The sequence below is a fragment of the Panthera leo genome, chromosome B4 (assembly GCF_018350215.1).
Source record: "Panthera leo isolate Ple1 chromosome B4, P.leo_Ple1_pat1.1, whole genome shotgun sequence".
Lineage (NCBI taxonomy): Eukaryota > Metazoa > Chordata > Mammalia > Carnivora > Felidae > Panthera > Panthera leo.
In genome coordinates, this window is record NC_056685.1 from 40882444 (window position 1) to 40893954 (window position 11511).

At 42.6% G+C, this 11511-nt stretch overlaps 1 non-coding gene across 1 annotated transcript; it reads right to left on the minus strand.

Moving 5' to 3' along the window:
* Positions 1 to 4051: 4051 nt before the first annotated feature.
* On the minus strand, positions 4052 to 4155 carry LOC122225751. Its single transcript, XR_006205353.1, has one exon. It is a non-coding gene; the product is annotated as a small nucleolar RNA U13 (small nucleolar RNA).
* Between the last annotated feature and the right edge of the window lie 7356 nt (positions 4156 to 11511).

Here is an 11511-nt window from a genome sequence, read left to right on the forward strand (position 1 = left end):
AATACAAAAGGAGATAAAGTTGCGGAAAACAAATATAACGTTATTTTTACTTATTTACAACATAAAAGATCTTTTTGCTCCCACTAAAATAGTAATATATAACAAAATTTTATACAACATAAGTATATTCAGAAATATTTAGTAAGAACACTGTGTTTTAGTGTGTCTCATTTTTACAAACTCTTGCTTCAATACTTTATATATAGTGATTGGTAGATCTGAATCTAAGTTCAAATATTTGGTTGTTTTGAGGTATTTTTAATATTTATTTTTTGGGAGAGCACAAGCAGGGGAGGGGAAGAGAGAGGGGGACAGAGGATCTGAAGCAGTCCCTGCGCTGACAGGCTGACGGCAGTGAGCCCGATGTGGGGCTCAAACTCACAAACCTGAGATCATGACCTGAGCTGAAGACAGATGCTCAACTGACTGAGCCTCCCAGGTTGGCCCCGAATATTTGGTTTTAATGATTGAGTTAGACGAAGGTCAAACTGCTTCAGGTGTGTTTTCTTTGAATCATGAGTCCATTTTCCACAAGGCTTTTTCTGTTGGAACACTTGGTGGACTAGGTTGAGGGCATGTCCCCTTAAAGTAGCTTTGCAGTTTATTTTATCAGACATTTTATTTATACATTTATATAAATACCTTTATATAATTTATATTTTTAACTCTTTTCATTGTGAACTATATCCAATATACAAGATACTATCCAGTTTTAACAATATTGAAAACCTATGCTAAGATTGTAATATTAGCGGAACCTCAGAAGCTTCCTGATCATACCCTTCCTTCCCCAACAGGTGGGACCAGCTCTGGGCTGTGTCCATCACTCCCTTAACTTCTCTTTCCAGTTCTACCTTCTATGTGTGTATCCCTGAACAGCAAACTGTTTAGTTTTGCCTGTTTGTGTACTTTTTATATATGGAATGTTACTCATGTACTTTTCTGTGGCCTGCCTTCTTCCCTCAATATTGCTCAATAGTATGGTGTTATTTGCTTGCTTATATATTTTTTATTGTGGTAAAATTGCATAACATAAATTTTACGATTTTAGCTGGGTTTTAGGCACACAATTCAGTGGCATTAAGTACATTCACATGGTTGTGCGATATTGTGTCTTTGAGACTCATCCGCATTAGTGATATTTTCATTTCTCCTAAGTGTTCCACTCGGTGAGTATTCCACTGGGTGAACATACTACACTTTATTGTTCAATCTACCATTTATGGACCTATGGGTTCTCTTTTTCTTTTTCTTTTTGTTTGCTGTTACAAATAGTAGTGTTTGAACCTTCTTGCACCTGTGTCCTGCGGCACATGTGTGAGAATTGTTAGTGCATATAACTACTGGTAGAATGAATGGGTTTTACTTGCTTAATTTTCTAGAAAGAGACATAGGAAGGTATTCCTTGTGTAATGAAATTTCCATTTAGAAAAAGAAAAGGAAAGAGAAGTTGGGATGGCTTCATAAAGCGGAAGAGCAGGGAACAATCTCTGTGAGATAGGAAGCAGAAAGGAACGGGAAGAGCAACCCAGACATGTCTGCAGGCTGAGTCCAGAAGGTACTGTCAAGCATTCATTCAATCCAGCACATGCATCGCGCACCAAATATGTGTCTGGCTCTGTAAGTGCTAGAGTTAGCAGTGGACTGGAACTCAAGAGACCTAGGCTCTCTCTCAACTTCGCCACAAAGAGCAAATTATTTCACCTCGTTGGCCAGTGGTTCTGACATCCGTAAGATGAGTAGATATACCCGGAGGATCAAAAACCTTCCATCCAGCTCTGCTGGTTTGGGATCCTAAGCTGGTTGCAGTAGGAAGATAAAGGCTTGCCAGGAGTAGTTCTAATCTAGGGTCCAGACAGGAAATAACTCTGGATTCAAAAACAAAAAGGACCAAAGACAATTACTGGGCCCGGCTCTAGTGAGCCAGCAGAAATGATGTGATGGTAAATGTTTAGCAGCTGACTCTCTGGGACAAAGAGTCCTTGGCTTGTAGCGGCATTTACTCATTTACACGGTTGTAAATACTCCCACAAGGGCCAAATTGGAAAAGACACACTCCCACATAAAGCTAGAAACCTTTAATAAAAATCTAGAAAGACCCACTCTATAACACAGAGCTTCCACAAGGAAGCTTGCCTGCCTCTGTCTGTCTTCCTTTTGGGTGGAGAAAAAATTATCTTGAAAATCTGCAACTATAAGCCTGTGATCACCTAGGTCGAGGGTTCAAATTTATATGATCATGATTGAGAAACCCCCTCTGCCTCTGAGAAAATAACATATAAATTGGTCTCAGGTGAGTACTATTCCCTAGAATGTCTGATAAAATCACCTGCAAAACCACCTTGAAGGGACATGCCCTCAACCTGGGCCACCAAGTATCCCAACAGAAAAAGTGTTGCTGAAGATAGGCCAGTGATTCAAAATTAGAAAGCGCACCCAACTGGGGCACCTGGGTGGCTCAGTTGGTTGAGCATCTGACTTCAGCTCAGGTCAAGATCTCACAGTTCATGAGTTCAAGCCCCGAATCAGGCTCTCTGCTGTCAGCACAAGAGCCCACTTTGGATCCTCTGTCTCCCTCTCTCTCTGCCCCTTCCCCACTTATGCTCTCTCTCTCTCTCTCAAAACAAAATGAACATTAAAAGAAAACACACCCAACCTAGAGCGCCTTTTTCATCTAAATCAGTCATTAAAACCAAATATTTGAACTTAGACCCAGATCCACTGGTCGCTATATATAAAGTGTTGAAGCAATATTTTGTGAAAATAATAAAGCATATTAAATCATATTGCTTTTACTAAATATATTATTACTAGTATATTGTTATACTGTATAAAATGTCATTATATATTATGTTAATGAAAGCAAAAGGATCCTTCATGTTGTAAATAAGTAAATATATTATCTTTAAATATTGTTATCCCCAACTTTACCTCATCATTTTTGTATTTTTATATGTGACTTATGCCATTTTGTCCCATCTTTTTTAATGTCCATATACTTACATAGAATTTGTATTTGAATAATGATCATAATTTGCTTTGAAATATTGCATACATTTGGGGATACATGATCAAAATCATTTGATCGATGAAGTACAAAATCAAAAAGTTTGGAGACCACTGAATTAGAAATATACTTTTTTTTTTCTAGTGCATATGGGGACATTTATAGCTACATCCTAGACCACAGACTAAATCCCAAACCAGAGGATCTATATGTATTAGTTTTCTATGGCTGCCCTAACAAATTACCACAAACTGGATTAGCTGAAAAGAATCCAAATTTACTATCAGAGCTCTGTAGGTCAGAAGTTGGAAATGAATCAAAGCGTCAACAGGCTGCATTGCTCCCCGATTCTCCCTGGGGGCTCCAGAGAGAATCAGTTTCCTTGGTCTTTCTAGTTTCTGGAGGCCTTCCACATTCCATAGCCCATGACCCTCTTCTTCCATCTTCAAACTCAGCAATAACAGGCTGACTCCTTCTCCTGCTGCCACCCCTCTGATTCTCTCTTCTGCCTCCCTCTTCCACTTATAAGGACCCTTGCTGTTGTAATGGGTCCACCTGGATAGTGCAGGATAATCTTCCCATCTCAGGGACAACTGATCAGCCATCTTGATTCTGACTGCAACTTTGATTCCCCTTTGCCATACAACATACTCAGTTCCAATGATACACATATCCTTGGAGGGCCAATATTCTGCCTACCATATTACACATACAGCTGACATTCTCTGACCACAATGAAATAAAACCAACATTGATAAAAAGGAAACATTTTAAACCTCATTGATCTGGAAATTTTTTAATTTTTTTAAATTTTTGTTTATTTTTGAGACACAGAGAGAGAGAGAGACAGAGCAAAAGAGAGCAGGGGAGAGACAGAGAGAGGGAGATAGAGGATCTGAAGCAGGCTCCGAGCTGTGAGCATAGAGCCCAAAGGCAGGGCTCAAACTTATGACCATGAGACCATGACCTGAGCTGAAATCAAGAGTGGTCAGACGCTTACCCACTGAGCCACCCAGGCTCCCCTGAATTTTTTTTTTTTTTTAATTTCAGGCGGGTAATGTGCCGACGTCGTAACAAGGTTTAAGGGTGGCACATGTCACACAAAAGCATGCACACCCAATCATCATGCTTATGAACTACAAAAGGATCTGAAAATTTTTTTAATTCTATATATTATGCAATGCTCACCACCATAAATATAGTTATCACCCATTAGGTGTTATTGCAATATTATTGACTATACTCTGTATGCTTCACTTTTAGTCTCTTGTAAGTTATATTTTTTAGTTATATTGCAACTGGAAATTTGTACCTTTTAATCCCCTTCACCTATTTCCCTCATCCCTCCACCCCCATCCCCTCTGGCAACAACCAGTTTGTTTTCCATATTTATAAGTCTGTTTCTGTTCGCTGTTTGTTTTTTATGGTTTTTATCCTTCTCTGCCTGACTTATTTCATTTAGCATAATCCCTGTAGGTCTCTTCATGTTGCAAATGGCAAGATATCATTCTTTTTATGGATGAGTAATATTCCATTGTATATATTTCACATATTCCTTATTAATTCATCTATTGCTGGACACTTGAGCTGCTTCCATATCTTAGCTATTGCAAATAATGCTGCTATTAAACATAAGAGTGAATATAAGTTTTCAAATTAGTGTTTTCTTTTCTTCGAGTAAACACCCAAAAGTGGAATTACTGGATCCTATGGTACTTGCATTTTTAATTTTCTGAGGAACCTCCATACTACTTTCCAGAGTGGTTGCACCAATTTACCTTCCTAAAGGAAGGTAGCGCAAGAGCATTCTCTTCTCCACATCCTCACCAACACTTGTTATTTCTTGTCTTTTTGATACTAGCCATTTTGACAGGTGTGAGGTGATATCTCATCATGGTTTTGATTTGCATTTCCCTGATGATTGGTGATGTTGAGCATCTTTTCATGTGCCTGTTGGCCTTCTTTGGAAACATGTGTAATCAGGTCCTCTTCCCATTTTAAAATCAGATTATTTGGATTTTTTGGTGTTGAGTTCTATAAGTTCTTTATATATTTTGGATATCAACCCCTGATTGGATAAATCACTTGCAAATATCTTCTCCCATTCAATAGCTGCCTTTTCATTTTGCTGATGGTTTCTTTTACTGTGCAAGTTTTTTTTTCCCCAGTAGTTTGTTTCTTTGTTGGTTTTGCAAGAGAGAGAGAGAAAGAGAGAGAGAGAGAGAGAGAGAGAGAGAGAGAGAGAGAGAGAGAGAGAGAGAGAGAGAGGAAGAGGAGCAAAGGGAGAGAAAGAGAGAATCTTAAGCAGGCTCCACACTCAGCTCAGAGCCCAACACAGGGCTCAATCCCATGACCCTGGGATCATGACCTGAGTTGAAATCAAGAGTCAGACACTCAACAGACTGAGCCACCCAGGCATCCCTCGTTAGCTTATTTTTGCTCTTGTCCCCCACCCCCAAGGAGACATAGCCGAAATATGTTGCTAAGGTTGTTCTCCAAGAGATTATTGCCTAGGCTTTCTTTTAAGAGTTTTACAGTTTCAGGTCTCACATTTAGGTCTTTAATCCATTTCAAGTTTATTTTTGTGTATGATGTAAGAAATGATGTGGAAATTTTAACACTTTTTTTTTTTAAGTTTATTTATCTGTTTTGAGAGAGCGAGAGAGTGAGAGAGCGATTGGGGGAGGGGCAGAGAGAGAGGGAGAATCTCAAGCAGGCTCTGTGCTGTCAGCACAGAGCCTAACGTGGGGCTCGAATCATAAAACCATGAGATCATGACCTGAGCCAAAATCAAGAGTCAGGCATTTAACCAACCAGGCACCCCAATGATGTGGAAATTTTAAAATGTACTTATAAATAATATGTAGTTCAAAAATAAATAACAATGGGAAAAAATAATAAAGTGACATAATTAAAACACAATATAGCAAACTTATGATTTAATATGTTTTATTATTTTCACAAAATCTTGCTTCAACATAGCCAAAATAGTTCCTAGAGGGAAATTTATAGCCTTAAATGCAAACATTATAAAAGAAAAATTTTAATTAATGAACTGAGCATCCAATTCAAGAAGTTAGAAAAAGAATGGCAGAGTAAACCCAAATAAAGTAAAAGGAAAGAAATAATTTAAAAGCAACACCAGGGACGCCTAGGTGGCTCAGTCAGTTAAGTGTCCAACTCTTGATTTCGGCTCAGGTCATGATCTCATGTTCGTGAGACCGAGCCCCACGTCAGGATCTCTACAGACAGCACAGAGCCTGTTTGGGATTCTCTCTCTCTCCCTCTCTCTCTGCCCCTCCCCTGTTCACATGTGTGTTCACTGTCTCTCAAAATAAATAAACATTTTAAATAAATTAAAAATTAAAAAATTAAAAGAAAAAAAAATACACCAGAGAGTAAAATGTAACAAAGAAAACAAAGAAATAATGGAAAAACACAATGAAATCAAAATGAATTGGTTCTTTGAAGCAATTAATAATTAGATATATTTCTTGCAAATATCAAGAAAAAAATGAGGAAATTATAAGTAAACAATAATAGAAATGAAAATAACTGTAGACCTAGTGGTGATTTTAAACATTTCCACCCATAAATCTAAAAGAGATTAAATAGATAATCTCCCAGAAAAATATAAAACAACAAACTGACTTAGAAGAAATTGAAAACCCGAATTAAATCAGCAGTGAAAAACTCACACTCAAAATACACACACACGCACATTCTACCAAGACTTCAAGGACCAGATCATCCCTATTTTATATCATCTGTATAGAAGGAAAACTATTATGGCTTAAGAAGAGAAGTGGCCAAAAAAAAAAAAAATAGGGCGGTGTCTAGAAACCTAAACCAAAGGAAGAAACAGTTCTCAGGAAGGTGGAGAGCTTGCAGACCCCACATACTTCCTGGCTGAAGCATTCCTCACCCCGTAAGGGACACGCATCTGTATTGCTCCCTATCTCTCCCCTTCATGGTGCTGCAGTAATGGCCTTTACTAAAAATTTTAGGGGATGGGGCGCCTGGGTGGCTCAGTCGGTTGAGTGTCCGACTTCAGCTCAGGTCACGATCTCACGGTCCGTGAGTTCGAGCCCCGCGTCGGGCTCTGGGCTGATGGCCCAGAGCCTGGAGCCTGCTTCCGATTCTGTGTCTCCCTCTCTCTCTGCTCCTCCCCCGTTCATGCTCTGTCTCTCTCTGTCTCAAAAAGAAATAAACGTTAAAAAAAAAAAAAAAAAAAATTAAAAATTTTAGGGGAGCCTGGGTGGCTCAGTCAGTTAAGCGGCCGACTTCGGCTCAGGTCATGATCTCGCGGTCCGTGAGTTCGAGCCCCGCGTCGGGCTCTGTGCTGACAGCTCAGAGCCTGGAGCCTGTTTCAGATTCTGTGTCTCCCTCTCTCTGACCCTCCCCCGTTCATGCTCTGCCTCTCTCTGTCTCAAAGATAAATAAATGTTAAAAATAAAATAAAAATAAAAATTTTACATTTGTCTTTGAGATTATTTGGTCAATTTCTGATTCTGTCACTGGTGTGTCAATTACATGAGGGCAGAAACCACATGTTTGTTTGTTTGGTTGTTTCATCTTTGTGATCCATTACCTGGCATAGAATGTATGTGCAAAAAATTCTTGTTGAGAGAAGAGTGGAATTTGGGAGGTCAATGTGCCCTCAGGCCCCCTGAAATTTCAAACTTATACTTGTGGATAGAACTGTCAAGGAATATAGCTGATGAGGATGGACCATCTAATACTCAGCAAGTAACACTCACTTAAGTGCCAGGAGATGCTAGGAGCTGGAGATGAGAAACTGAAAAGTGGTCAGAGGTTGGAAGAAATGCCCACAAATGCTTGGTCCCCTTTGACTGAGGAGTCCCAAGAATGCAAATTATAGAAGTGGAAAGTGAGTGCACCCCACTGTGCTGCCCACTTGGCTACGTGGTCTCTCAAAGAGTGGCTGGGAAGGAGGACCTAAAGTGGTGGGTCGGGGGGAAAGGAGGGGGTGGCGTCATCAAAGAAAGGCAGGAATGGAGGACAAAGGAATGGAATGGGGGACAAAGAAGGCTAGAAAAACTAAGGCATTTGGATATTAAAGATCAGGATCAGTGATTTCTGATGCCTATGTAATGTAACAGAACTTCCTTCTAATGAAAGATCTTGGAGAGAATTTGTTCCTGTGAGTACTTTGACTGATAGATTTATAAAGGGCCGAGACTGATTTGGAGATTAGGAGCTGAAGACAGATGAGGTATGCTGCCAGACAGAACATTTCTGAAAGGCAGACTGTGACAGAAAGGGCAGGGTGGGGTGGGGGCGGTGTCAGCAAGATAGTGCCTTTACCGCCTTGTAAGGTAGCAAGGTCACTGATTAATCTCTGGGGTGGGAAGGACCATTGAGAACAAGAATATCCAAAATACAATTTTAGGTTGTATCTTTATGATATATAAACCTTCAGGGGTGCCTAGGTGGCTTACTTGGTTAAGTGTCCAACTTTGGCTCAGGTGATGATCTCACAGTTCATGAGTTCAAGCCCCACATTGGGCTCTTTGCTGTCAGCACAGAGCCCACTTCAGATCCTCTGTCCCCATCTCCCTCTGCCCCTCTCCCATTTGCTCTCATGCTCTCTCTCTCTCTCTCTCTCTCTCTCTCTCTCAAAAATAAACATTAAAAAAAAAAAAACCTTCTGGGCGCCTGGGTGGCTCAGTCGGTTGAGCATCCGACTTCGTCTCAGGTCATGATCTCACAGACCATGAGTTCGAGCCCCGCGTCGGGCTCTGTGCTGACAGCTGGGAGCCTGGAGCCTGACTCAGATTCTGTGTCTCCCTCTCTCTCTGCCCCTGCCCCACTCACACTCTGTGTCTCTGTCTCTCAATAATAAATAAACATTTTAAAAATCTTTTTAAAAAAACAAAAAACCTTCAGTAAAAGTTTTGCCACACCTAACAAGCTTCTGTTTATAGCTGGTTTGGAAAATTCAAGAAAGCCCTGTGTCTCAAATTTGGAACCTGTGCGAGCAGAGGTAAGGCAACAGCCAGGCGCACAGAAGCAGGAACAGGACTTTAGCTGAAAGAGGAGTCAGAACGAGAGGTGACCATAACAGCTGACCCACTGAAATTTATCCAGTAGACAGTCCTGTCTCCTCCCCACTCTGCCCAGGACCTGCCCTGCTTGGAAGCTGAGCAGTGTCTTACCTAGATGTCGAGGAGGAGAGTGGCCCCAGCTGACATCCAGGCTATGGTCACTGCTCCAGATCGAGAGTTTAGTCAGGCCCTCAAAAGTAATGAAAATCAGGGGTGCCTGGCTGCCTCGGTCGATAGAACATGTGACTCTTGATCTCAGGGTTATGAGTTCAGGCCCCACACTGGGCATGGAGCCTACTTAAAAAAAAAAAAAAAAAAAAGTAACAAATATCACCAAAAGAAAAGTCTTCTGTGGGCCTGTCTCTGGAGATGCAAGAGAAGGAAGGAGATGTTGAGAAGAGAATATGTATCTCTGTGCCAGCAGGTGTGGAGAGAAGCTGCACCCCAAAAGAGAATGTGGTAGTAGAAGATTCTGAAGGAGAGGTCAGCGGGTTGCACTCACAGGGTCTGTGGACAAAAGGAAGGAACTGTCCAGGGAGCCAGTCCAGGAAAGGCCAAGACTCGCCAGAAATTGATGCAAACAGCACAGCAGGCAAGAGATGAGGTCATTCCATTTGCCCAGAGGAAAGTGAGGTCGAGAAAGCTGGCTTTCCTCCTCCTGGCCAGGGTACTCCAGGACAGCCAGGCAGACCCTGCTCCTGCCCTTGCCCCCACGGAGAGGGGACGATGGGCCCTAGCTCAGAGCACGGAGTCCTCCCTCGCATGGCTGAGCAACTCATGACTAGTCAGTCCTCCCAGGCCCCCCAATTCCCTTTTGGGTAAGTTCTCTGTAAAGGTCCCAACTGCCCATTGTTCCTGCATGGGGTCATCCATCCCCACAGGCCCCCACCTCCCCATGCCCACCAAGGTTTAAGATTCACAGTGAAGACAGTGACCATAATCTGGGGAGCAGCAGGACTGGTAGTGACGGCACAAGCCTCAGATCCCACGGTTCACACTCTGAGGTGGGAATTCAGGCACCCTGCCAGATAGTGGAAAGGATGGTTGGGTACAAGTCATTCTTCAGATCACACTCATACGTGGCTTCCCACTTGGGAGGACCCTCTTGAAGAGAAGAGGGGGCTGGGGAAAGGCGGGAGGATGGAAAATATGAAGAGAAAGGAAACCAGGGCGAGAGAGAGAACAGACCTAACAAGTGAGATCACAGAAGTGTGACATTTTATGGGCAGAGCGGAAAACAACTGCGAGGCCCCTGAATGAAACGTGGCCTGGAGAAATAAGCCATGTGTTCCCAGGACTCAGAGGGAAAAGCCCAGCTAGCTCTAACATCCCCAGATCAGCCTTTCTAGGAGGACAGAGGAAGGAGGAGTCTAAGACCCAGAGGAGTCTAACCCCACATGACAAAGCTGGGAAGGGAAATGCCCCAGGTGCTCCAGGACACCAGGGATGGACACAGCTGGAGGTGGGGGTGGGAAGGGAGGGTAAAGATGCGAGTAAGGTGAGGAAGGAGGGCCAATGGACAGGCGTGATCCCGTCCCACAGGTTGTCAGGAAGATTAGATGAGATCACATGTCATTTCCTTGCAGAGTCCGGCAGAGAGGGAACCGGTTTAAATCCCTTGTTTGCAGTTCTGAACAATTCTGTAGCAGTCTTTTGGCCATAAAACCAGACCTCGGTTGATGCAAGGGTTAGTTACAGTCCTATCCATCCCCACTTAATTTTTTTTTTTTTTTTATTTTTTAGAGAGAGAGAAAGAAAGCAGGGGAGAGGGGCAGAGGAAGAGAGAGACAAAGAATCTTGGGCAGGCTCCATGCCCCAGCACAGAGCCTGACACAGGGCTCGATCCCACAACCGTGAGATCATGACTCTGGGATCATGACCCGAGCCAAAATCAAGAGTCAGCTGCTCAACTGCTCAACTGAGCCTCCCAGGTGCCCCAACCCTCACTTAGTTTAAATATTCAATAGTTTTGCTACAGAAATGTTGTGCTTGAGTGTGAGTGCTACCCCGGCCCCATGAGGCATCTTGTGGTGCTAGCTTCTCCCCCAAGTCTGAAAAATTCTGAGTTCAGAAACTTATCTGACCCCAACTGTTTCAGATAAAGGTTTGTGGGCCTGTACTCAGTTCAGGCTCCCCTTCCTCCTCTAAACCATCAAGAGCTTGTAAGCTGTGAACAGGGGGTGATGTGGGCATAACGTGTACAAGTGCGTGAATAGGAGAGGTCAGTGCCCCACGCATTCAACGTTGGGTAAAAGAGGACAGCACGAATGGGTTAAGTTCTTAGCGAGCACAGAGGCCAGCGTGTTGGAGGTGGTGGATGCCTTTGAAGAGCAGCAAGTCTTCTGACAGAGCGTGCCCTTTAATGCTCTCCCCACACCCAGCACCCAGCACCCAGCACATGGAAAAGGGGGAGGGGGTGGAAGTCACTGCTTTGAG